General features: G+C 43.0%; 1 long non-coding RNA gene across 1 annotated transcript in view; it reads right to left on the bottom strand.

Moving 5' to 3' along the window:
• Window positions 1-11,539: 11,539 nt before the first annotated feature.
• LOC125759810 (uncharacterized) overlaps window positions 11,540-22,924 on the bottom strand; it is a 99,005-nt gene continuing 87,620 nt past the window's right edge. Inside the window, exon 3 of the long non-coding RNA XR_007417501.1 lies at window positions 11,540-11,579. This is a non-coding gene — a long non-coding RNA (uncharacterized LOC125759810). The remainder of the gene's footprint in view (window positions 11,580-22,924) is intronic.

The raw sequence follows: 22,924 nt of genomic DNA on the forward strand, positions 1-22,924 counted from the left end.
TTATAACATAATTACTACAAATAACATCCCCTATACTTTCCTTGGCTTGAATGTCTGTTCATTCTAATGGATGCTAATGAAACATACATTCTGGTATATACAAATTTGCTTGACCTGTCATTTATGTTCTTCGTACATTCATGTCCTCCCATACCAATTTTCACATATATCAAGTTGATGAAGTGGCCACGGGTTCACCATGACCATGTCATGTAAATCATGATGTGAATGACATGCATGTCATTATTTTGATGCGAAGACCTGTCATTTATGTTCGTCATACACTCACGTCATGTCAAACCAATACTGGTATATATCCAGTTAACGAAACAGCTGTGAGCGCCCCAAGATCGTATCATGTAAATCATTCTGTATATGACATTCATGCCATGATTTGCATGTTACAAGCTGTCAATGATGTTCGTGATACAGTAATGTCACGCCCTACCAGTTTTGGTATATATCCATTTAGTGAAACGGCGCCCCAAGACCATGTCATGTAAATCATGCCGTACATGATATGGCAGGCATATTCATTAAAACTTCCTCTTAAACACAGCGTCATTTCAAAGCATGTTCTCATATGCATTTACAGGGGGCAGTACATCTTAATTATGCCGTACCTCTTTAATAAAGTAGAACATACAGTATCACCTAAGCACAAATGCACATCAGCTGTAATCAGATCATCCATCATACTAGTAAGCGCTTTGCCGGTTCATTCAAGATATGATGCATTGGACTTGCAATTCGGAGGAGAAAGAGTCACTCTGTAGCCGTTGTCCATTACTGTAAGATGCTGCTTTCCAGTCAAAAGGCCCGGAAAATCACTTTTCACACATGGAACACTTGTATATATAGAATTCTCATGCCTGATGCATGAATTTACCAGTGCACAAGTGGTACACACATGGTATATAAGTTTTGCTCCACTTGAGATGCTGTTGTAGGCTCTTCTTCCAAGCAAATACCTTACCACAATGGTCGCAGCCGAAAAGGTCCACACCTATTGGATGCAGTTCTTCGTGCCTTTTTATTCGTCCCTTGTACTAGAATGCAGATGGGCACATCTTGAACTTGTACTTCTTTGCCCGCCTCAGTGGTACAGTGGTCACGGAGCTCGGCTGCTTACTTGAAGGTCGCGGGTTCAATCCCAGCCGTGGTGGTTGCATTTCAATGGAAGCAAAATGCCTTGTACTGCTTTACGCAATGTAAGTGCGGTGGTACTCAACTAACGCTCACTTTTGTTCGAACTGTTTGGCCACCATGGTTCCACTCATGCAGCATTTTACTCTAATATGTTGCACGTAAGTACGCAATGTCCGAGTGCTTGCTCAAACCGCCAGTCATTGGCAGCACTGTAACAGGCTGTCAGAAATGCTGGTACCTGGACAGGTGCATCCACATGACAGTTTCCCACCAGAGTGCACGAGCTGGACGGCAGCGGTTGAGTGCTTCTTAACGAACATTCACTAGCAGATGAGGCAAACATGCTGTCTTTCAACCATGTATATGAAACGACGCATCGCGCATTCCACTTGTGAGATTCGTTGACGTCAGTGCTCTCGCTGAACAGCGTCAAGGGGGAGATGAAAGTTCCACCAGGGGATTCTGCACACTGAAAAGATGTACACGTCTGCTTGAGCTGCTTCGGTACTGTACAACAATAAATTTAGGTAAGAGGACCATAATGCGTGAAAGCACACAGATTTGAATGACAATGAAGTGGGTACAAAGTAGATCGGTGATTGAAGGAGCAGCGAAAGAGGCGGTGTGTCACTACTTGCAAAAGGGTAGTAAAGGCCATTTAAGAGTCCAGTTACTCCAAGACTTATAGCACTGGGTCCTTTCATTTCGTAAAGGAGAACTAGTATACTAGCCTTGACATCCAGTCATTCGATGATGTTATCGAACAAACGGCTGGCGCCAGGGTGGCACTGCCGTGCACCAGAGCATAACATGTGCATGCTCCATAGATCATCAGTGATGTGCCCATCAGCACTGATGTATTGACAAGCATGCATTTGGTACTCGTATTCAACACAAATGATGGCAAGTACATATGTCAGAGGAGTGTCATTGGATACACGGAGCTACAACTTCGTGGCAATTTTTTTGAATCAATAATCATAATGCTGTTGATTCATTGTGCAGAGTCACTTTAGCGTTCCCTTTAATTACCAGAATGGCTGAAAAATAAGAAAAAAAGGCCGTCAACTGTGCCTTGTTTGGTACTCTTGTGATTTGAACTCTAGGGTGGCACAACGTGGTTGAGGTGTTTCTGTGGTCAACTTCTGCGCTTAATTTATGCTCAACTTATTCTACATAGCTCACATGGAAGCCTTCCAATATGTATCACAGTACTATTAGCAAGAAACGAGTTTTGACGATTTAGCATGAGATGGAACGCCAAAATATTCACCTAGCCCTAAGAAACGAGCCAAAATATTCACCCTAACAAACAGCCACTTTTATATGCTGAGGTTCAAATTTTATAAGACTACCACTAGCCAGTGGCAAAGGTAAGCAAGATACATATAGAGAATTGGTGAATACAATGGTAAAAGGAATGAAGAGCTGATATTGTAACAGGCGTAGGTCACTTGAGAAGTGGAGTTGGGGGTTTACTGAAAGAAAAAAAAAAAAATATGCAGAGACAGCCAAAATGGCAAATCTGTACTAGATGTGCTGTTAGTTCAAGCAAGCTTGGCGGCCCTATGTTGCAGCCAGGATTCAAAGTGGATTCCACAAGAAGTCATCATCATCCAAAAGGCACAACTGCAATTCATCATTATCATGACAAAAAAGCTATGCAAAGTTCTTTGTTTTTTATATATTTAAACTAGCCATGTGATTGACACCTTGCAGACCAACCATATTGATTTCTGGTTGCACTTATGTTGGATTTGCAGCTTGCGATGCATTTGCTATATCGCTATTTATTGCTTGGGCTCAGCATCCCAGACATCTGACATCTGGAATGGCACTACCAACAAGACATTAACCATAAAACTAGATACACTTTATACGAAAAGCATGCGAACTACCAAGTTGATTGTACCAATTGGCACTTTGACCTTCTTATTAGATATGTAAGATGACATTCACTCTAATTACAGATGAGTTAGAAATCTCACCCTGGGATAGTATGTGTGGTGATTTTATCATTTGTAGACTCGGCGCTGTTCGTCTGGAGGTTAAAGAGATGATGCATGGCTAAAGGGCTGCTGGCCTTTGTCGTTCGAGTCACGTAGTTCCTACAAATACAGGGTGCACATTCATTTAGCAAGAGTGCAATGGCAATATGTTACGAGGCATCAAGCGAACTTCCCACAGTTCTTAACTTTCTCTATGCCATTTAATGCTTGGGTTTCGCTTAACGATAACTTCCTTCACTTCCTGCATTTGTTGGCTTTACAACATGAGCAGCATCTTTAAGCAGCCATAAGAAAAAAACACGTCACACCTTGGTGCTGACATCCACCAGCCAAGACAGCCAACAGTACACTTGCTAGCTCATCCATATTATAATGCTATGACAAATCACGGAGAGATAACAGATCACCAGTTATCCGTCCTACGTGATACATTGCCTGCCCAGTTCCATTTTGATCTCTTGCTGTCAGCTATAATGCTGGCTATCCCTGTTCGTCCTCGGATCAACACTACTGACTTCCTATCTCTTTATGTTATGCCTATCATTTTCCATTTCATTGCATGCGACGTAGTCCTTAAAGGGACTGACAACCATTTCATATGGTATACCTATTTTCTTTGGTGCAACAGAATTAGGCTTACCGGTCAGTGTGTAATCATGGTAATGTAGAAAACACCGTAAACATTTTTCTGTGTGCAGTGCTGAGTACCGTATTTATTCGAATATAGGTCGACCTTTTTTTCCCAAAAATGTTGCCCATAATCAGCTATCGACCTATATTCGTGACCAAAGAATCTCGACCTATATTCGCGATCAAAGCGACCAAAAGCACCGCACCTATGGCGTTCAACTGCCGCGCCTGCTGTTCTTCAAGCAGTTCCTGCTACATACGCACATTATATACCATAAAATCTTGTATAAAAACCGTACCCGTTCGCCTTTTCCGACTAAGTAACTAAGAAAAAAAAAGTTATTTGTGCAATAGCTGCACACCGCCTTTTCAAAGCCCCCGCGAAATGCAGCCGCCCCGCCATGTTTGCGCTGGAACCCGTGATTTCCCTAGGTAGGCCGTGAAGTCCCTAGCCCCCTAGCCGCGCTGCCTGCCGACGCGCAGCCGCACTGGCCACTGGCTGCACTGGCCTCACTCTTTGTTTGTTTGTTGCCCAGCAACTGGCAGGCATGACGCTCTTGAAAAAGAACTGCTGAGGCTCCGGGCGCGCGTTTGAAACCAAACGCGCCACGGGCGCGCTCGGTTCGCGCCGTTTTGCGAAGCATAAAAAAAGCAACAACGGAGAGACATCGGTGCATGAAAGAAATTTCACGTATTCCCGAAGCGTGGTAGCACATGCCAAGCAAGAGAAATGATCGAAAAAGGTGCGCACTTTAAACCAGCTGCACCGCGAACGCGCTCGGATGGGCAAGCGATAGGTGGCGCGCTGTTTTGCGAAGCATAAAAAAAGCAACAATGGAGAGTCATCGGTGCATGAAAAAAAATTTTACGTATTCCCGAAGTGTGGCAGCACAGGCCAAACAAAACAAATGATCGAAGAAAGCACGTGTTTTAAAAATAAACGCTATGCCGTACATGTACGACGAAAACCCTTTGGTGCCAGGAAGCTTCTGCCGTACATATACGGCGAAAACCCTCAAGAGGTTAAAAAGGTTTTAGAGGGTTCAGCACCATGGAAGATAAAGTGCATGCGTTTTGACAGATTGTGGTAGCATGCCATTGTAAAATAAAAGTCTTCTTACTGTTTTGTAGGACCCTCTTGAAATGGATACAAAGGAACCATCTGAGTCTCCAGTAATTATGCCAAAGATTTTTACCGCAGCATCATCAACAAGCGGTACTCAAATGCCAGGAAGTGTAGCCACAACAGACAGCAACAAAGGGTGAGCAGCGCCTGGTCCCCTGTGAAAGGATAAAGGTGGTACCAGTCGAAATACATTTCATTATTATAGGGATGACTACAGCCCTAGAGTATCGTCGTTTGTACTTACAATACCCACATTAAAGTATCTGCATATGCAGGGTGCCCCAGCTATCTCTAGCCAGAGTTTAAAAATACGCCGACACACTCTATGACAATGCGACCAAATGCATGTTGCCGACTGTTCCATAGCGTACGTCACACCAGTTCTTGTTTTCTGCTTAATTGCCTGATTAGACATGTTTAATTGACTGACTTTTGAAGCAACAGAGCTGGGCGATAAATTCTAATGAGAAATTTGTAGATTCAAAGCATCCGAACAGACAGTTTGTAGATTCAAAGCATCCGAACAGACAGTTTGACAAGGGCAGACAGAGTGGACCAATCTATTTCTGGATAATTAATGTCACCACCTAAGAATAAAAGCGAATTAGGAAATTTCTGTGTAACTTGTTCAATGGCGTCACCAAGAAGTTCTGGAAACTCTGAATTGCTGTCGGGGGGTCGATAACAATTGCCAATGACGCAAGCAACGGGACGAAATTCATGAAGCACGTGACATACTAGGCACTCCGTGGCGACACGGGGAAAAGTTAAAACCAACTTAGGGAAAAAAAGTCTTCAAGTGACGTCACACGTGAGTGACGTAGCAGTGACGTCATCTATTGTTCGCGAGAGAGCCCAGACTCCGGCGAAGCGCATGTGTCAGAATAACGAAGCGCTATTTTCACGAGGGTCGCAGTAGGGCCCGCCGCGTTTGGCATCACGCGTTTAGATATGTAGATATGTGTATCGCGAAGCGACCTGCGTCGACTTGCGTTTAATAAGATTTGTAAAAGTACGTGTGAGCGTAACTTTGCGTGCCTTGGAAACTGTCATCAGTGCCGTTTTGACCAAAAATCACTCGTCGGCAGTGGCATATGTATTTCTCTCATCTTGATCGCTCAGATTCCGCGAAGGCTGTGTCCAAGCATTGCGTCCAGATTACACTGAATTTCTTTTTATAGTCCAGATGTAACGACAAGCAGTTGCCATAGGCCTTCGTACTACAAACTCTATGGCAGTTGCTTTAGTTACGTCCAGTGTGTTGTTTGCGGTGCGTATTTGACTTTATTGCAGTGGAGTTGCCTTAGGCTACCCTGTGCCGTCATCATCACCCTTTTAGTAGTAGTAATAGTAGTAGTAGTAGTAGTAGTAGTAGTAGTAGTAGTAGTAGTAGTAGTCCAGAGTAGTGAATAAAAAAATCAAATGATGATAATTGAAATGAGACTAAGCTGCGTTAATCTACCCTCACATACACTCACGCACTTACCACGAAACCTCTATAAAACGTTAGAGGTTTTGTGTTTCATGGGTTACAGCTTCGCTGCTCAATGGTTTTCACGGCGTGCAATTGGCAGAATCTTTTTTTTTCCCTTCTTTCTACATGCCTGGTTTCGTTTCTGTCCAAATTCAGGTAAATGGCAGAGATACTGACAGCCAAATGAAAACTGGGACTTTGCCAGGCTTAATATGTCGGCTTACCAACTAGCGTGGAACCAGAGCCTAGTTCTCGGTAGCCGACTTCGCTTCTTGCCTCCAGCCCTGCGTGCCTCCCGAGCTCATTGCCATTCTCAGTGATTGCCCGACAATGTTCATGTGCGCTGTGGCCAAGATTGTATACTTGGGTAGACAACAGACAGTACCTAAAAAGTCATTCAAGATGCTAAGAAAACTTTCGTTATTCACCTGATCTAGGAATGTGCGATATATACTGTGGTTCGGAATGTACGCTTCCTTTCGTTGTCTGTGTGCTTCTCAAAAGTTGTGTTCGCTTTAATATAGTTTGATAGTAGAAGAACGCACTTATGTACGACCTAAAGGAATTATTGTTGTGCTCATTGGTTAAAACTTAATTAATGAAAATGTACCGTTGTGCAAAGACTTCAAGCCTAAAATGAGGTAGCTTCTTACAGTTAATAGTAGAGGAGTTCACACTAGTCATCTCAACTGAACTTAAATGGAGAGAGAGAACATTTCCTCAGCATGTGCATGTGGTGCAAAATATAGGGTTGGCTTCCAACTCTTCTAAAAAAATCTAAAAAATATATTTCTTTAGAACGCAACGGGTGTTGATATCAAGATATAACCAAGCAGCCCAATTTTTACACTACCTCATGTAAGTGCAGTTTTTTTTCACCTTGATTATCTGGTTTTCTGTAAGTGTCATTGTGGTGTTTATGAGTTGATAATCAAGCCTTTATAAAGACATCAGCAGCATTCTTGTTTGTTTTGTGACCCAGGATCCTTTCTGCCTTCTTACAACTAACAGTGCGAAATAGTTGAGACTACTATGCTAAGCCGAACTTTGATGGAGTATAAAGTTCTTCAGAATGTGTGTGGTGTTTAGAGTACACGGTTTTTCCCACCACCAGCTTTGTGCCCTCTCCTCTGTCCTTGTACAAGCGCATGTGTTGTGTCCTCCCTCTTTCCTCGTTGCAGTGCCTGTGCCGTGTCCTCTCCTCTGTCCTCCCCCGTGTCAGCACCTGTGCCGTGTCCTCTCCTGTGTCCTCATTCAATTTGTTCCATGCAGTCATGATGATATTGAATCATCAACTCTCCCAAGCCACCACCCATTCTTCTCACTCTGGAAATTCATTCACACGAGTACACTAAGCTGATCTAGGATACAGGATGAGGCTCTCTTCAGCATGTGTGCATTGTTCTGAGTTTACGGCTCTCTCTCAACCCCGATCTAAAAAAGGGCATTTTTTTCTCAGGGTGTGATGGACGTGGAAGTCAAGGTAGAGCCCTGTAGCCCGCCAACCACACCACCTCCTGTGAGTGAAGTGGATTCTGTCTTCTTTGGAATCTTGTTGCTTCAAGCTAGCATTTACGATAGTAGTAACGTTCAGGCTTTGTTGACAAAAGTTTTGTCATGATTGCGAGTTAGCCCAGTAGCCCACCAACCACACCACCTCCTGTGAGTGAAGTGGATTCTGTCTTCTTTAGAATCTTGTAACTTCAAGCTAGCATTTACGACAGTAGTAACCTTCAGGCTTTGTTGGCAAAAGTTTTGTCATGATTGTGAGTTAGCCGAGTAGCCCACCAACCACACCACCTCCTGTTAGTGAAGTGAATCCTGTCTCCTTTGGAATCTTGTTACTTCAAGCTAGCATTTACGACAGTAGTAACCTTCAGGCTTTGTCGGCAAACGTTTTGTCATGATTGTGAGTTAGCTGAGTTGCCCACCAACCACACCACCTCCTGTGAGTGAAGTGGATTCTGTCTTCTTTGGAATGTTGTGACTTCAAGCTAGCATTTACGACAGTAGTAACCTTCAGGCTTTGTTGGCAAAAGTTTTGTCATAATTGTGAGTTTATGAGGCAGCCATACAAAGAATAATAATGTAACTATTTATTTGGTGGGAACTGGGATTCTTTCTGGCATGCTATCTCTATCCAACAGCAGTCGTTCTTGTTGAACATTGCCATTGCATAAATGAGTCGAATATTATTTGTTTTGTTTTGTGTATCAGCATGCATTTTTTGTTTCACTTCTTTTTTTCTACCCTCTCTTCCCAATGGTCCGATGTTGATTGTTGGTAGTACTTCTGAAAATAAATTCATATTTTTTTTTTCTGTAGATATACGTTGACACCAGTGAAAAAGAAGTGCCAGCTGAGGGAATACTTGGAAGTTACAGCTCTGAAACTTCGGAAGACAGCATGGATAGCAGCCAAGGGTGAGTTCACTTGAGTCCCGTGAAACACTATTCAAAGTCTTCTGTATCATGCTTTCCAGTGAGGTGAATACATTTGCATCGTGGTGCAGAAGGTTCTCCAGGATGAAGTCTTTCCCTTCATCCAAGCCTGTTGTTTACATCTTCTACATTTTTCTTTATGTAGTTTATGAGATACATTCACTTTTGGTAGCTCAATACTTTAAAGGGACTGACAGTGACTTTTAACTGGCTCGGTTTTTTATGCCACATGTTTGATGCAGCGCTGAAATACGTCAGCACCGTTAATGTGTGTTTTATTGCACAATCATCTTGCCCAAGTCATATATGTGACCACCAAAAGAAATATAGAAAAGTTATGTTTTCCCTGCAAGGGGGCCGGGGGGAGGCATATTTTTGTGGCATGTCCCATTAAATTTCTTAAACAGCAAAGTGCTCTCTCAAGAGTATATTAGTAAGCTTTATACAAAATGAGCCATATCAAGTAGTGCCATTGTTTGAGCATGCAGCATGCAATTAAGCAATCACGCTCTCTCTTTTTTGTATGATTAGGAATTTCCTTGTCACAAACTTTCCATAGGTGTATTGCTTAAAGGACCGCTGACACTAACAGCTTGCCTACACCTCCCTAACAAGCTTGCTGATTTGTCAGAATGCCACGGCAATCACATTTCATGACTATAACAGCGCCACACAGACACTCCATTTTAGGAAAGAATTCCCACACCTCTTTCCAGTGCCTGTCCATTTCTTTTTGCCCGCAAAGTGATGTAATGTTGCCCATGGGCAAATTACATACCATTGAGCTCATAAGTTGGTCCTATGCACTATGAAACTGCACCTTGGCCCTTTTGGGATGCAGACCTGGCCGCGCAGTTGTTGTGCATTTCACATATTTGTTTACCTTGTCAATCCCTAACACCGCGCCGCCTGTATCTGACTCAAGTGACACTAGGAGGAAGCCTTGCTCGGTCATTGGCTGCACGTCGATGATGTAATCACCGATGTCGTGTTACGTTGCCAATGTGGCCACAGTTGCAATGACAAGCAACACCTACCCTTCTGCACGACTGAGAAGGATAGGGACCCAGAGTAAGAAACCAAAACCAGCCAAAGTGGCTGTTCTATTCTCTGACTCCTTGATTACAGCACTTATTAGCAAAATTTTTGCGGCAGCATGTTCAAAACATACAAGCACGCAGTTATCTCTTCATCACAAATTTTCGACCTGAGGATTGTTTACTGGCCCTTTAATAAACTGGAGTGATCCTGGATGCGTGTCTAGGAGTGGTGGTAAAACTGGGCCATTTTGCTACTATTCTGCTTCTCTGCACTCTGATACGCAACTGCAACGCGCAGTAACTGCCTAGCTAGTTTTGCCGGCTTACTAAAGAAAGAACATCCCTGTTCCGAAATTTTCTTGGTCCAGCAAGAAAGAAATAATTTTAGGAAAAGCTCTACCTACTTCTTTCCCCCTTCACAGAGTGCATGAGAAGCCCCCTGTGATGTTCTCCAGAGGCGTGGTCTATGCAACCTCTTTGTCTTGTGGTATTTGTACATTGGCTGAACCAAACATTCGTGCACATCCGCTCAAGGGAGCATGCACAAAAAAAGTAAGGAAGAGGACAAGGGTGCACTTATGGTTGTCCAGATTGCTGTATGTGGATGTGATATCCTATTTTCACAGGCAGGAGCGTAAAAGTTCTTTCCAAATTGCAGTGGAAGCTTTTTTAACCAAAAGAAAAGAGATCAATGTGTGAGCTGTCAATGCTACCCAACGGCACACCTGCTTACTTGGCAAGCTCATGTTTACTGCATTTTGTAATGCCAATAAAGCTGCTAGTTTTGCTTTGTATAATATTTCAGTGTGGTGCCATCACATTATTTGCTTTGGCCTTCCATCAGCGCTGTATGTTTTTTCTTTTCATTCTTGACGTGCAGTTATGAGTTGTGCTTCTCTTTGATTCCTTTCTCGTGTTACTATCTTTACTTTTTGTGCCACCTTACCGTTGTCATAATGCAAGAGCAATTAGCCCAACAATTAATTCTTCTCATCTCAGTTCCAATGGTGCTGCTCCAACGAAAAAGTGAGTGTCTTCTTCGTGCCGTTTATTACGGTATCTTTCAGAAGCTGTGTCAGTTTATGCAACAACTGATCAAGCTGCTTTGTGGTTATTTTATTATATTATTATTTCTTTAATTTATGCATGACATTATTACTTACAATTACCTTATTTCTTTGTGTCCAGAATCTTGGAAGGTACCGCGGAGCCTTCACCGAAGAAGCCTAAACAGAGTGTGAACAACTTTAACAAGTGTGACCTGTGTGGGCGGTGCTTTTCTAGAGCAGACCATTTGAAAAGGCATCAGATCGTGCACGCATCTGGGGAGGAACACTTCAGCACTCACAAGTGTGACCTGTGTGGCCGGTGCTTCGCAAGAGCAGAGTACTTGAAAAGGCAGCAGACCTTGCACACCTCTGGGAAGCAGCACTTCTGCACTCTCTGTAGCAGGCGATTTCCTTGCGAGAAAAGTCTGACTGTACACCAGTTTACCCACACAACCGAGAAGCCCTTTGCTTGCACCTTTTGTGACATGAAGTTTTTTTATATAGCTGATTTCACTAAACACAAGCGTGTGCATACAGGCGAGGTGCCATATGCATGCCGGATATGCCCATCTAAATACTGCACTAAGGAATCTTTGGACAGACACGAGCAGCTGCACGCAGCTGGAGTGGAGATGCTCAACTGCCCGGAGTGTGGCAAGGCCTTCAAGCAGGAAAGATATCTGCGGGAGCACCTGAATTGGCACAGAGTGGAGAAGCCACACTCGTGTCATCTTTGCCCAGCGAAGTTTGCCACCGAACATCATCTAAATGGCCATGTGTTAACGCACACGAGTGAAAAAAGGCATAAGTGTGCTGTGTGCGAGAGAGACTTTAAGAGGCAAAATGACCTCAAAAGACACATGGCCACTATACATGTTGGAGTCAAGGTTGCCGTGGCAAGCACCAACAGCAGGGTGGAGATGCCAAGTAGCCCCCTCTCCATGCAGCCTGCCGTAAGTGAAGCACAATATGGAACTGAGCAGTTTCTTTATTCACGGTACAATCCAAAAAGAAAAGTAATTGTGGTTTTCTGCTTCAAAGCAGCATTATTCTAGTCAAATTAACGCTAGATAAATGGCGGTTCGAGAAGTTCTTTCCAAATGTTAGTGCACGGATCTTTCTTACGAGCTCAGGTTGATGCAGAATGGCCCGAAAAATTTCGCCAGGAATACTGTTGTGAGATAGTATAGAAGTTTTTCGTTTGAGGTAGCACTGTGTGTTCATATGTCGTCATGCATACCCTTCACCATACTTTATTGAGTGGCAGTGGCACTTTGTAGCTGGGCACCTAGTTCGAGGTGTGATGTGTAGAGCACATGTGGGAGAGTGACAACACATTGTTCTGTAACTGTAGCGCATTCCTAGTTGACCTTTCCTCTGTTTCTTTGGCCCCAGTGCCAGCCTAATTTCTGTGCCATTTGAGGTCTCACTTGACTTCTTCTTTCATAGCGCAGTCGTGTTTATGTCGCAAGGGCTATAGTTGCCTACTTTGGTGCAGGTTTTGGTAGACTGAATGGAAAGAATACAGTAGACTTCGGTAATTGCTTTGGCAGTGAGCTTATTTACTGCAACACCAGTATTTTCCATCTACCCGATTGCCATCACAGTTTTTATTTTGCCACTGAAGATAACCCATACCCACTATACATGACATCTCAAGTTAAGCAATCTCCTCAGCATGTGCAGTGCAGATGTATGGTATAACCCTCCCAATGAGAATTGTGCAGCATTAAATGCACATGCAAGTCGGTGTGTGGCGTTGTTCTGACGAACTCTTTAGAAGTAAGTGGCACTATGCATGGCTTGATGTGAGCAGCGTAGAAAGTTGGGCAATTTGGTAAAGGTTCATCTTGGTCAAACTGCACGATGGGACGGGACACGAAGAAGGCGTTGTTTGTCTCAGTGTCTTTTTGTTTCACTCCCTTCTTCGTGTCCTGTCTCACCGCGTAGTTTGACGTATATGGCTTGACATTTCTTTGCCAAATGTGTCCCCATCGTTACTTCCTTATAAATGGGTCTGCATCATGCTTACTGCCCATTGGGATCATTTCCATGCAATGCTTGTGTAAGAAATGTTTGAAGCTTGAGGATTCTTATCATTAATTTGACATGTGCCTCCTTTGTGCCACTCGCACTGTTTGAATGAGAGTATCAACAGGGAATCGTAAGCTAACACGTACAGTAGGACTCAGTGTCACCATTTTTACTCGTCTGAGCCAACTTGAACCACTCTAACCAAAATTTTGCTTGGCCAAGCTCCCTCAATTTTTTCCGAAATTATATACTTGGCAACGTCCACTCCGACTCAAATACACTAAGTTTTACAAAGCTGGACTCCATCTGATTAAAACTTGCCCAACTTATGCTCATCTAGGCTCACTTTATCACAGTGACAGATAAATGCAGTGTGATGTCGCAGTGTGAAGTCATGTCGCAACAGCAACTCTTGACATACTAGCAACACTCTGTAGTCCGCTGTCAGTTGTACATGTACGTAAACAGTGAAGAGTGAGTTGCGTCCAGGGGTTCCAACAGCAATTTCGGCCGCATCCAGGACACAGAGTTTGCAAATCCAGCAAACTATGCTGAATGGTCATGATAATGTCCATTGCTGTGAGGTTGGCCTGCAGATGCTCAGTGACGAAAACATTAAAACTAAATTTTGCTAGATGTGTCCTGGCTCCAGTGTGTGCAGGGCATTAACACTGCATGCCAAGGAAACAAAAGATGTCTCTTTTGCGATACCTCAAAATCATGTCAGTACTCCTGTTGTTAATTAACATCACGTGAATTCCCACTGCACGTTCTTTCTTTTACCACTTGTCGTTCAATGACATTTAGTGTAGCGAAACAGATTCTTACTCAACAAGATAGTGACTGCGTAAAGGCTTGTAAGGCAAGTTTTACCATTACATTTTTTTTGTTTTAAGCAAGAAAAAAAATTTGAAGTTTTTCATTGACGGCTATATTCCCATTGTTCCTAAAGCGCACCTTCCTCACTGAACTTTCCCTTTGCTGTCAGTGGGAAACTTCAAAAATTTTTTTCCTTGCTTAAAACAAGAAATGTAGTGACAAAACTTGCTGTATCAAAATAAGTAGGGATGGACGAATATTCGGGCGTTTCGAATATTCGAACGAATATTACAGTATTCGAATTCGCTTCGATACAAATTTAGATTATTCGAAATTTCGAAGTATTCGAAATAGACGAATATATGTATTTGATCGCACATAACCCCCTGTAAAGGTGGTTTCACTGCAGCGTCTGGTTGCTTTGCCGTGAAACAACCCATCGAGGAAACATCTGCACTACCGCGAAGCCACACTTCAAGGTGAAATGTACATATTTTTTAAGTTTAAAAGCGTGTTATATGGGCTTATATGCGCTAAGTGTAGTAATCTTTAAATTGTAACGTATTGCACCACTTATAACTTGCACCCTACTGCTATTCAAATCTTGATACTATTCAAGGCTGCTTCCACTTCATTTCAAACCAAAAAAGTGACATTCACTCATACCTAGTTCCAATTCTTAAAAATACTTTGCAAAGGTCATGACAAAAATGCTCATTTTTCTTAATAATATGCAGAAATACTATTCGAACTATTCGATTCGAAATTATTCGACTAAATCACTATTCGCTTCGGATTCGCTTCGAACCTCAAATTCACTATTCGCCCATCCCTAAAAATAAGTGTTTATTTGCTTTGGATTGAGGTTAACACTGTTTTTTAATTGAAGCACCCCATTGTGTAAATTGGGTCTCAATGTAGACCAAAATGAGGATTTTATAAAATTTGTGATTTTTTTCTCAAAATATCTAAAAATTCAGTGGTCGGAAAGTATCTTTAACTCAAATATATCTTTCATAGAGTGAGTACTGATTACTCGTATAATCATACATAGTACAGGGAAAAAAATCCAAGCATAGAACATTCTGGAAAAATTTCTAGAGGCGTATATGGCAGTAATATTTCAGAGCTTTGAACACTTTACACAAGTGCCTTTGCTTAATGTGTAAGCCAGATTTGGTATTGATACAAGGAACAATGCTCTCATAATAAAATTTCTGACGAACATCGCTCAGACGACATTCTGCGAAAATTGGAAGGCTCCCACGTGGCCAAAAATGATTTTATCTCGGAGAAACTCGGTTTCCAATGCATTAAATCAGCGTGATTTTTTTCTGAATACACTTGAGATAGTTGTTAAAATGGATGGGACATTTGACATGGAATGACCTTTTATGCATTTGCACTGTATGCAGTAAGAATTGTGTTGCAAGTGAGTGCTCCTAAAGCACGCGTGTTGGCACACTCCGTGCTAGCTTTCACTTGTAGAAGTAAAGAAGTTTGTACTGTTTTGTAGGACCCTCCAGACGTGGATAGAAAAGGAAAATCTGAGCCTCCAGTCCCACTGCCAAGGATCGTTTCTGTGACCACATCGACAGACAGCGTGGAAACTTCAGGAAGCGCAGCCGTTACACACAGCGACTGTGCCTAGTCAACAGAGACTGGATGAAGGACATAGTTGATGGAACACATTTCATTGTGATGGTTATAGCAACCAGCCTAGACTGTTGTCATGTGTACTTCCAATACTCACAATAAGGTTACCCAACATCTACAACATTGTGCAGTGGCAATCACATCGCGCTGCCTAGCTCAAGGTTGCATATTTCAATATGTGAGCTTGGCTGCATTTTGGTGCGGGTAAAATAAAGAAGAACAAGGGCCCTCATACACATAATTATAGGTGCATGTCAAAGTATCTCTGGCAGCAAAATTAATCTGGTATCCTATGCTACCGCGTGCCCCTCGATGGTATCAATTTTTTCACTAATATTTGTGAACTAGTTTTTGACGATGCCCACTCGCACAAGTCACATTCTCACATTCGGATAGGACAAGAGTGTATTTGTGTACTTATGTTAAGGCTGTTAGGATATGGGATTTTCTTTATCTCTAAGCCTCTGCAAAGCATGTGTTACAGTTGCTGTAGGCTTTTTCAACAAGTGCAGTCCAGCTCAGGCTCATAGAATGGAGCAGCACAAAGATGCGATCAAAAGTGATCACATGTAAATTATTACAATATTATTACATTATTACTTCAAGTAATACAGTCGAACCCACTTATAGCAGTACTCAAGTGCCATGAAAATTTCATAGTTTTAATCGATAATTAGAGCACAAAAAAAAAAGCAATATAGAGGGACGGCAGGCTGCTGTGAGAAAACCATAATATCAGATGGGATATGCCAACAGACATTAGTGATAAGGATGACAAAGCTGCCAATTTTTCGGACATGCTTGAAAATTCAGACGCTCAAACTCATCCAAGTCTCAACATTTTACTTAAGTTGCATGTTGTGCATTAACAGAAGCCACCACCACTCCCCGCTGTAGTGGTTTTCAAAAGTCAGCTTTGCCGCAATGCCACAACGCTATGCGGTGAAGCATACTGCGAGTCTGAAGGGGCGCTGGGGCAGTGGGGTTGTGGGCGGGGGTTCAGCAGCTTGAATTTCTCGTTTTCTTCGCTTTCTCCAAGGATTTCATGATCCATTACCTTTCAGCACGGACACCCAACAGACAGAATTCATTGTTACAACCGATAATGCGGCATGTGGGCATTGCTGCAAGTGGGTTATTTCACCATAGGAAACATACCAGTGTTGACGATGCTGCAGCTTCTCATTGTTATAACCATTATATTGTTAAAACCGGTATAGTTATAAGTGGGTTCGACTGTAATAATAATAAGGCAGCATCTGGCTTGACGAAGACTACTTGTCGAAACGTTAGCTCCAGCTGCCTTCCGTATTCAAGAATTTTTTCATCACTTTCGCAAGCAGTGCTTTGTGCAGCTGAAGTAGATAAACCACTGAAGTTATTAATCTTGGGGTAGCCTGACTTCTATTGTGCTACACATCATGTGAGTTGCAGTAGCAGCTACCACAAATTAAAACGCGGATGTCTTCATTCTGCGGTTTGTCATAGTGTCTCAAGATGTCTGTATCGACGTTATTCAGTGACCAAATGTATAAATTTATGCTCATGCAAAGTTAGACGGCATGAAAGACGAGAACAAGAGAAAACACAGACACACAGCACCAGTGCTGATCCAGCACACTCAGGACGAGTGCTGAAAACATGCACACAGAGGACACTGGTTTTGTTTTGACTTGTCGCCAAGGGGAAAACAGCTCATACCTACTAAGAAGACTGGCCACACTGTCCATTATTAAGAGAAATGAGTAAAAAGCATTAACTAAAGCAATAGTAAATGCTATGTAACATAAAAAAAAAGAGGACGAAATGCAATGTAAATAAAAAGTGGAAGAGATATAAGATTGAAAAAAGGAAAACGAAAAAAATTGTTTCCAGTGGTCGGTCGCACTAGCAGCGTAATCTTAGCAGCGTAAATTTGTGCAGCGCAGTCAGAATAGCACTGTGGCTTGCAGTAAACTGATTGGGCTCCAAACAACAACAGGTTAGTAGTAGTGAATGTTGAACCCAGCTTACCACTCAGCATTTCAAGAAACATTCTGTGGAGTTGGTGGCATGACAGAAAACGTGATCTGTTGTTTTCGGTTGATTGCAGGGCTGTACAGAGGTTAGTTAATGAGAAACCAGATTTGTGAAGGTAAAAATTGAACCAACACTTGTCCCGTGCATGCATATTTTCATGTGTCCTCGTCTTTCGTGCTCTTTAACTTTGCAGATGTCGCACCAACTTGCCCAAACCAAAGAACTCCTAAACCAAATTTACTCTTATGCCTTTGTTTTTTTATGTCCAGGATCTCTGAAGTTGCCATGGGATCTTCACAAAATGAGTGTTTGTCAGCTGGCACAAGCGTAACTGTGCAGACGGAGCTTTGATATTGTAAAGGGTTGCATTTGGCACACAATGAGAAGGAGCACAAGTTCCCTGCCTGTGGCTGGAAGTTTGTTGCGAGGTATTCAACACCCGCTGATTCATGAGAATGGGAAGCCGTACGCTTGCCTAGTCTGTGGCAGGTAGTTTTCTCGTAAGTTCAAGCTCACTTTGCGCGAGGGAGATAGGCCATATGTGTGCCAGATGTGCCCTTCCAGATTCTGCAGGAAGAAGCCTTCACACCGGCACGAGCAGCTGCATACAAGCGGAGTAGACTTGTACTTTTGGCCAGTGTGTGGCAAGGCCTTCGGGATGAGAGCTATGTTGGAGCACTTGAACTGGTACAAGAGGAACAAGTTGTGCCTGTGCCACTTGTGGCCTGCCAGATTTGCATGGAAACACTGTCTGGAAACTCGTGCAGTGACACATAAGCGTTCCGTTCGCAAGACACTCCTTGCCTTACGTTCACCCTAAATGTGCACATGCGCTGGATGCACGGTGGAGATTGCAGCGCCAAGTAACCCTCCGACAAGGTGTTTCCTGCAAGTGAAATGCAATGCAGAATTGTGCATTTTTTAAAAAATATTTAAGGTGCAGTCCAAATGGAAAAGAAATTGCTGCATTCTGTTTCAAGGGGTCATTATTCTGGCCACGTTCTTGCTGGGTAATCCCAATGTTGTGGCACGATTATTTCCCAGTTCCTGTTCTTCAGATTTATGCGAAATTTGTGCCGCATTATCTCTGCCTGTGATGCCACTGTTAAACTGTAAGAAATGTTTTCATTTGAGGTAGCACCTTGTGTTCACTAGTTGTCATGCATTGCCATCACGGTATTTTAATGAGTGACCACGGTGCTGTTCTGCCGAGTGCAGAATTGCAACTTCAATACTCACTTTACTGCAGATTTCAGCACCGGTCAAATACAAAAATGCCCACTAACATAGATTTAGATGCTTCTTAAAGAACATCATGTGTTCTACCTAATTCCCTGTCACGAATTTCGGGTAGCCCGGTGCAATGGACTCAGTCTAGACTCGTGGCATAGCACAGCAAACATTTATCAAACAAAAAACAAGGAAAACTTGGCACTCTAAAATATACAAATGTACAAAATACAGTCGCTACAAACTTCAACCTCTCAACTCAGTACATAACTAAATCGTCCTACCCCTATCCTGCTCCAGTCTTATAACAACTAACACGTCGGAGCGGCCTTACTTGTCATTTCTGGTGACTTGGTGCAGAGCCAAAGTCCCGTCTGGTGTCTACGTCGTCCGGTCATTTAACTTGACATGGTCCACGCCGTAGCGCAATGCTCCAACCGTCGTTGCCTGGTCACAAGCAGGCACTCCGCTCTCCTGACGGCTAGGCCCGCTAGGCCTAACGTCGTTGTCGGCTCCTTCGCCAAGCCTGGCGTTCCACCGCTGACGTGGCCCTCCGTTGATTGCCCTCGGTGGCCTGCTTCGGGAGGGGTCTTGCGCCGGGAACGTCCGTACTTGAGGGCGCGGCCACTGCGTCACCGAGGTGCCTTGCTCGAACGTCGTCGATGTCGCCGGCCTCACCTCGGGACGCCCGCGTCACCGTCCGCAGACTCAAACGCCCGTCGCTGCCGTCGCCAGTGCGTCTGCTGGCGATGCGACCTTCCTTCGCCGAGCCCACGAAGACAATGCCAGCTCATTGCTCTTCGTCCTCCTTCATGGCTCGGTCGCGTGCCTCGAGCTCTGTCGAATCTTCCGTGCACGCGCTCGTGCCGCTTCGAATGTTTTGAGAACTTCGCCGTCGTCGTCTTTTGGTCACCTGGCACTCACTCGTGACATTCCCTCATAATGGCATGCCTCATTACGAGTTTGATGCTTTGGCATGTAAAAAACCATTACTTATTTTAGTTTTCATCACACTTTTAAAAGTGGTGAAGTGACTTATCGTCTAGCTTGTGTTTTTCTCTTGCAATGCTGACACAGCATTTATAATAACCTAGTCTGGAGGTCCTTAAAGGAAATGCCTTAAAGCTAAGTTTGAGAATCAGTGTGTTCTGTGCACGGAACCTGTCACAAATCAGATACTATGACCACTATGACCATTGGTATAGCCAGAGAGGGGTTGAGTCCCCGGCCCCAAAATTTTTAAGTATTATGTGTGAATATATACACATGCACATACATGTGCATGAAAATACATAAAGGGTGATTGAACCCCCCGAAAAGAATTGCTCGCTCGCACGACCATGAGAATGTGTTGATTGTACAAATGGGGCAAAGGTTTGTTGATAACTTGCGACAGTGCTTAAGTGTTTAAAATGAAGGGTTGGCTCAAATCTAGTGATTCCCTGTGAAAAATTTGCTCGCTATTCAAAATATTGCACTGGTACTCATAGACCTCATTCTTGTGCCAGTAGAAGCCATGCTGCACTTAACAAAGTAAAAAAAAATAACAGCTTTGTTGTTAAATTGTGTTCATTGTCTTGTAATAAAAAAAGAACCAGCTGAGGCAGGGCCATGACTGTAACACTCCAGACAAGCAGCACTGAAAATTCGAGAGGCATAGTCGATAGCTAACTAGGACTAGGATTAGTTCAGTGGTGACTCATGAAATACTATTGAAGCAAATGTTTGAATGTGCTTTCAGTAAGGGGGAACTGATGACTGTTCTATTGAAAGTGGTTGTCTTCAAAGCAGACTGCATTTCCTTGGACGTAGGTTCACTTATACCAAGTCAGGCTTTTAAGTGGATGATGACGATGATGAGGACATTGCAGGTTGCCAACGGGTCTAGCGTTGCGAGATTTGTCGGCAGTTTCCCCGCCCGGTTTCCTCCTTTCAGATTATGTTGAAATAATGTATTTCTTTTAAAGCGAAGCACGGGCAGGCTACCAAGAAGGTGCACGCAGTGCGATGCAGCAATGCACATGCTGGTGGCCTATGAGTTATTCCGAACACGGTTGCAACAACAACCGTGGCCCCCTGGCGGACGTTTACAAGGACGTGTGTTGCACTGGTCGATCTCCGCTCATTTGTTGCCGGTGTACGAATACTGAAAGTGCCACCTGCATAGGTGGCAAAACTAGACGCTAGGGTAAAACTGCTCTGCAATCCCATCCAACATAAGAAGACTCGCGAGCACTCTGCGGGACTGTGACTTACTCCTTGGCTCTCGGGACATACAACCGTCGCCTGGTCATTCGTATGCCAGTTTTTATTTACTTTTGAACTTTTGTATAGTTAGCCACTGTTCAGCATATGCTTCTGAAGTGTTAGCCGAATTGCTATTCGAGGGTTTACACACACACACATGTGTGTTTGATATATCTGTGTTCACATATATATATGTGAAAAAAATTTTTGGCTACGCCACTGGTGCCGTAGACATTTCTCCTATAGCTGTTTATTTTAAGCTTTGTTCGAATTTAACTCCGTCTTTTATACTTTCAAAGGGGTACTCTTTGGAAGTTTAATCTATGCTCTAACTCGAACTTAGGTGCTGTGGTGAGTCATAAACTGGCAAACAGCATCCTCATAGGTTCGACTACCCGTATTTAGAACACATAGCAACAATTTTTTGCAGTACACTGGCCAGATAACACAACTATAGCTTATGGCAGCACATATCAAAAGCAAGGACAAAACACACACATAAAGATGGACAAAGATGTAAGCATCAGTGTCTTTGTCTATCGTTATGTGTCCATTTTGTCCTTCTTTTTGATGCACTCCGCCATAAGCTATCACAAACCAACTAGCCCACCAGTATGTCTTAAGCAAAACGCACAATAAAAGTTTACCTTTGCAAGCTTGACAATTTATCTGCACCAGAAAGGTATGTGTTATGCAAATGGCTGCCATTGAGAATGGCAATCCTATCAGCTTTTACCAGGTGTTTGTGAGTTACGAGATAGTTGCGTGAAGCTGGATCCGGAATTAACAGAACCAGTTATTCTTTCTTTTGGGGCCACTACTCTAGGATACAGCCAAAGGGATGCTTTCTTCGCCATTGAGGAAAATATCATTGAGACTAAAAGAATCTTGTAAATTCTGCCGGCTTTAAGTACTTTACTACTCGTAATTTGATATTGAAATGAATATATTAACTACGACATCTAGGAATGTTACCTTATAGAAAATTATGGAAAAATCTACCCACTATACTCGGCCAATCTCCCATATTGGGTATGAGCCATGATCAGAGGCCAATCAGAACAACAACAGCGTGAAAGAGACCAAATGTTCTGTGCCAAATGGTACTGATTTTCAGCACCTTGGGATTTCGTGGTATAGCACATGGTGTAGCACAAGGCACTTTTAAGTTGCTTTAACTAAACTGTGATGCAGAATACCTTCAGTAAATTTTTATTTGCACATACCTGGTTTCGTTCCTTCCCCTCAAAATTACCATTGTAATCATGTAATTAAGCACTAAGCATAGAGCACTTTTTCAGAGAATATCGTGGATATGAAAATCAAGGGCAAAGATTTCTCAAACGTCCTCGAAAATTAGGGACTCAGCCTTCTATATCGGCATTACTCTCCCTGGGGTTGTCGCACTGGGGCACTGCAACAGGGGCATATATGATTACATAATTAATATTATAAAGGGATCAAAGAGACTGCCATGCTAATAATATAAGTCTCTTTCTATTATTATTATTTCATTCTTTGGTTATTTATACACCTTGTTTTTATTCATTTATTACTATTATATAGGGGTGTGCGAATATTCGAAATTTCGAATATTTTTCGAATAGTGTTTGCTATTCGATTCGATTCGCACTGGAATTTTATTATTCGAACTATTCGAACTTCCCAAAGACAAATACAGTCAATGTCCGATTGAAAGTGACCCCTTCAGATTTTTAATATGCTTCACCCCATTACACTCTCGTATTGCGGCAAAGCTGCCTTCAAGCTTCGTTACGGTCGAACTTTGCTAAGACACAGTCAACGTCCGATTGGAACTGGTCCCTAGATTTTCAATATGCTTCACCTCATCACACCCCGGTATTGCGGCAAAGCTGCCTTTCAAGCTCTGCTACGGTCGCAAATGTATTAACTCAAGAAAACGCTGATTGAAAGCATGGAGATAAAAGATGTGGCAGAGGTGGGGGCTCAATTAATGCTGTTTTGGACCTGAAATTTGGG

Source organism: Rhipicephalus sanguineus, chromosome 9 (assembly GCF_013339695.2).
Source record: "Rhipicephalus sanguineus isolate Rsan-2018 chromosome 9, BIME_Rsan_1.4, whole genome shotgun sequence".
Taxonomy (NCBI): Eukaryota; Metazoa; Arthropoda; class Arachnida; order Ixodida; family Ixodidae; genus Rhipicephalus; species Rhipicephalus sanguineus.